Source organism: Nanorana parkeri, unplaced genomic scaffold (assembly GCF_000935625.1).
Source record: "Nanorana parkeri isolate BGI_ZX_2015 unplaced genomic scaffold, ASM93562v1 scaffold764, whole genome shotgun sequence".
Taxonomy (NCBI): Eukaryota; Metazoa; Chordata; class Amphibia; order Anura; family Dicroglossidae; genus Nanorana; species Nanorana parkeri.
Window position 1 is genome coordinate 32,995 of NW_017307032.1, and position 5,374 is coordinate 38,368.

At 43.2% G+C, this 5,374-nt stretch overlaps 1 long non-coding RNA gene across 1 annotated transcript in view; it reads right to left on the reverse strand.

Annotated features, from left to right (window-relative positions):
• The window catches only part of LOC108793609, a 23,253-nt gene extending 18,759 nt beyond the window's left edge, over positions 1 to 4,494 (reverse strand). Inside the window, exon 1 of the long non-coding RNA XR_001941649.1 lies at positions 4,423 to 4,494. This is a non-coding gene — a long non-coding RNA (uncharacterized LOC108793609). The remainder of the gene's footprint in view (positions 1 to 4,422) is intronic.
• Between the last annotated feature and the right edge of the window lie 880 nt (positions 4,495 to 5,374).

Below are 5,374 nucleotides of genomic sequence, written 5' to 3' on the forward strand. Positions count from 1 at the left end.
GGTATATTTTTTTTCCCCCCCCCCTTTGCGGGGGGGGGGGGGTTGACTAACTATGTTGCTAGATGCAATTATAAGAACAGCTTGGCACTCAATGAACAAGAGCCCATGTGTATAAAGTGATAATGATAAGAAGAGTCTGTGTTTTTCTCCTAACAAGTCAGTGGGGTTGATTAACAGAGTAGGGGCTGTTCACTTAGCAAAGTGAATAGTAATGAATAATATAAAGCTGTGTCCTCTTTGAATGCCGAATCATATGCAAGGGGAAATCAAATAAAAAGCATATTGGGTATTCAAAGAGAACATGGTTTTACCTTTTTACCAACATACAGTTAGCAAACTGAACTGCCTCCAATCCAGGGGTAGGCAACCTTGGCACTCCAGCTATGGTGAAACTTTAAATCCCATCATGCATCTTCCTCTGGGAGTCATTCCTGTGGCTGTCAGAGTCTTGCAATGGCGTATGAGATTTGTAGCTTCACCACAGCTGGAGTGCTAAAGTTGCCTACTCCTGTTCTATTCCTTTAGTTCTCACCTGTCGATGAAAAGGAGAAGAGGACAGACTGCTAGATCTTCTATTCCTTTAGCAAATTGGGGCAGCACAGTGGCTCAGTGGATAAAACTCCCACTTGCCTGGTCAGACCACTATTTGTGAGGAGTTTGCATGTTCTCCTGTGGTTTCCTCCAGTGTCTCTGGTTTCCCCCCCACACTCCAAAGACATGCTGGAAAGTTAATAGGCTCCTATCTAAATCGGCCCTTGTATGTATGCATGTATGTATGTATGTGATGTAGGGACCTTAGATTGTAAGCTCCTGATGTGAATGTGCAGTATGTAAAGCGCTGCGTAAATTGCCAGTCCATATCCATATTGTAAATCCCTGCAATAAATAGATCAATTAACCCCACTGTCTTTCTTCCATGTTTTTACCCACGCAGGAAAGGGAGATAAAGAGAGACTGCTAGAGCCTCTGTTTCTTTAGTATATCAACCCCATTGTCTTGCTTTCATGTTCTCACCCACCCAGGAAAAGTTGAAGATGGCAGACTGCTAGAGCCTCTCCTTATTTAGTAAATCAACCCCATTGTCTCGCTTCCATGTTCTCACCCACCAAGGAAAGGAGATGACAGACTGCTAGAGCCCCTATTACTTTAGTAAATCTACCCCATAGCCTTGCTTCCATGTTCTCACCTGCCCATGTTGCTTCCATGTTCTCACCTGCCCAAGAAAAGGAGATGACGGACTGCTAGAAGGGAAATACAAAATGTTCTGGAGTAAACCAATTTTGACTCATATTAAGGTACTCCCATGGTCTCTCTACTGCCAAAGTCCCACCACTGGCCCTGTATGTTTAGCCCTCTTTCCTAGTCAGTGTCATGGCTTCACTGTGCTATTCATAATTCCTCAACACACAAACACATTTATTGCAGATGATCTCAGCTGCATGGAAAAGTTGGACTACAAGTGAGGTGCCATGGGAATGTGATACAGTTGTAGCATTTCCTGGGAAGTTTGGGCCTAATGTACCCATTCCACTTCCTGGTGTGTGAAGCTTGAGGTGCAAATCTGCAATTTACAGGTGAAACTCGAATAATTAGAATATCGTGCAAAAGTAATTGCAGTAATTGCTACAAAAGGGGCCCAAACCAAGTACTGAGTACATATGCATGCTTGTACTTTTCAGAGGTCAGATATTGTTCTATGTACAATCCTTGTTTTATTGATTGCATGTAATAATCTACTTTTCTGAGGTTGTGGATTTGGGGTTTTCATGAGCTGTAAGCCATAATCATCACAATTATGACAAATCACGGCTTGAACTATCTTGCTTTGCATGTAATGCGTCTATCTCATATATTAGTTTCACCTTTTAAGTTGCATTAGTGAAATAAATGAACTTTGCACGATATTCTAATTATTCGAGTTTCACCTGTATACCCTGCCTTATAGATTAATTTCCAGCTAGTACACAGAGCCTCACAGAGCATTGTAAGAGGATGCTAGAAAAACAAAACTGAAAAGCCACAAGAGACATAAATACAGAACAGCTAATGTGCAGTAGCTGATGGGATGGGAATTGCGGCCAATAAATCAACAAATTATTGACCCCATTTATCATCTGGCACTGAGGACTGTTTTATGTTGCTGCAACTAAGATTCATACTCTCATTCTCCAGCGCAGGTTTGAATCTGATGGTGAATGCACGGTAACATACGTTCCTTATTTAAGAAAAGTAATTGAGACTGATATATGAGTTAACATTAGGCAGTTTACTGCAATAGTTCACACAATAGTATAAATGTATGCAGAAATGAGGTGAGTAAATGTTAAATGTGAACCTGTAAGGAAAAATCAGGCGATATAAGGAGCCAGCTCTTAGATTTACTATGCTTTCCCCAACAAGCTCCACCCACACTCACGTAACAGAGCACGGGCTTGGTGATTGGCTGATCAGGCAATGACACTGCATTGTAAGAAGCAGGAGGCTGTACATGTGTGTCCCATACCTGAAAATACATATTGGGACCCTGGCAACCAATCCGTGCATTTCAGAAGTGATGCAAAGTTTCAGTATGGCACTGTATGATGCCTGCTGTATAGTATAAAGGTTGTTTGTCTTCTACATGTCTACTTCAAAACAAATCTGTTAAGAAAAAAGAGCCTGAATATGCTGTGTCTCAGTGTTATGATATAATATTCCAGACTCAGCCATTGTAAACTAAGATCTTTTATTATTAGATAATTATATATTAAAGAACAAATAAAAGGTACCCATATGATAGTCTAAACAAGTACCAGATCAAGATACTACGTGATGCACAAGCACCATAAAGTAAACAAAAAACTTTCTTCATCTTCCCTGACCGAACCAAATCCACCTTCATTTGTGTCTCACGCACCCCTACCAGACGCTGCAGCTCACAAGGGAAAGGTCAGCAACAGGACAGCACTATGTGTGGCCAGGTGTGGATTGAAAAGCTACAGGCTTGTGAACCAGCACTGACAATTCTGACAGCCTCCTACAACATTTTTTTAAATCCCTCTCTAATGCAAGCAGTCACAGCCAACATAAGAGTGCTCTGAATTCAGTAGCAGTGCAGCATTGTTGCCACACCATCACAGGAAGCTGCATTAGGTGGACTTCACTGGCAGGCTCAATGGGTATGTGTTGGACATTGCAGAGGAACTAAGAGAAAACTGTGAATGCAGATGTACTTATAATTAAGTGCAGCAGTATATATATGTAATGAACATGCACATATATAAAATATATTGACATTTTAGTCGACTAACTAAAGCTAGACTAAAATGTTAGGGAGAGGCGATCTGGGAAGAGATCCAATCAGAACAAATCTCTTTGGATTTCCATTTCCGGTTCCATCCGCAATGGACAGCTAATAGGTAATATGTCCAATGCCATTACAGCCAATATAGCTTTTCATTGTAATATTTTAGAGTTGTACTTTTGCTTGAAAGAATGGAGAATATCATATGCAAGTTGTTATAATCAATGCATATCTAATTACTGGTCCTTTGTTTAAAATACTCCATATTATTGTTTCCTTATAAGACTTGGTTTATCTAATTTTAAGATAAAGACATGTTATATATACTGTATATCAGGTAAATCTGTGTCTGTATTGCATGTTCAAACCTTTATACCATCAGTATTAACAGGTTAACAGATGTTTACTCCAGGAGAATACAATGAGATTGGAACGAGCAGTTAACCCTTGCAGTGCGGGGGTAGCCCCACTTCAAGGGTTAAGAATATGTATGTTCTTCATTAAGGCAGTATCACTGTAGTTGTATGCAGTCAACTGTGTTTGAATAAAGATTTGAATGTGCTGCCACAGAGCTGAATGTTGGGTTACTACTCAGCTGTTGGGTTTGTCAGTAGTCTGCTCTATCTAATCTATCTCTATCTAATGTTGATGTAGCTGTAATAAATGGTGAGAAAGTTACAGAGTTAAACTCACAAGGAAGTACATTGGGTTTATTAACATACACAAACATTATGTCACATTCATCATCACTATGCTGACATCTAGTGGTATGTCAGATGTGGAAATGCATCTATGTCATGAGTAACAGGAAGTCACAAGCTGCAGATGGAGATAAGATACATCCAAATATGCAGATTATCTACGGCAGTGGTGGCAAACTCAAATTCATCGGGGGCCGCATCAGCAGTATGGTTGCCCCCAAAGGGCCGGTTGTATAGGACTATGCATCTACTCACATGTGCCCATCTCTGCACCTCTGGATGATGACTATACATCCTTATCCCACGTTTATATTCCACACCTGGTGCTGCTGCACATTCCTACACAGCATACACCTTCCATCAACCATCACTGCAACTTCCAGCACCATGCACTCCGCTTCCCCCGCAACTGCCCCACACATACACGCAGCCACTTACCCAGCCGAATCCCCTGCCGGACCCCGGCTCACTCCCTCTCCATCCCCTGTTGCCTCTCCGCCCGAAGCGCTGCCCGACCCCCGGCCCACAATCTGCGCATGCACGGTAGATGAGGAGGTGGGGGAGAGAACACGATGGTCATATCACGCAGCTGCATCATTGGCGGGCACTGGGGGGTCTCACTGGTATGGAACGGAGCGCCATCTTGTGGCCGGCGTGGGTTTTTGCAGTGATGTATCACATAGGGCAGGGCTCAAAATTTCAAGTCCTAAGCTACTAGCCAGGCCTGAAAAGTTACTCGCCACCAGTTGCCCCACCTAACCCCTACCCTGCCCCGGCCTTAACTCTGCCAGGTCAGCGGTGTGACGCAGAGTATAAAGATCAGTAACAATGCACAGTACAGAAGTCAGTGGTGCAATACAGAATACAGAGGCCAGCTGTGTGACGTGCAGTGCAGAGGCCAGCAATGTGACGCGCAGTGGAGAGGTCAGCATTGTGACGCGCAGTACAGAGGTCAGCAATGTTATATAATAGGAAACCAGCCTTACCGGAAAAGTAGTAAACCTGCAAAGCGACCACTGATGGCACCATGAGCAATATAGAAGTAGTAAAAATTGTCACCAGCACACCACAATATTTACAGCAAAAAGTCCTTTAATGACAAATTCCCATTCAGTACAAGCGCTTTTGGGGTCTATGAAGTACCCCTTAGACGCACAGTACAGAGGTCAGTACACAGTATAGAGGTCAGCGGTCAGTATGTAACGCAGTGCAGAGGTCTCAAAGAAAGTACAGGGACTTACAGTTGCTTTGACCTCTTTTTCTCCTGGTGATGGTGGGGGAGCAGCGAGGTTGCCTGCACGTCCAGCCGGCTCCAGGTGCTCTCTCTCTCGCGAATCAGAAGCCGGCACTCTTCCTCTCCCACCAATGGCAGCTGAGGTGGGCGGAGGAA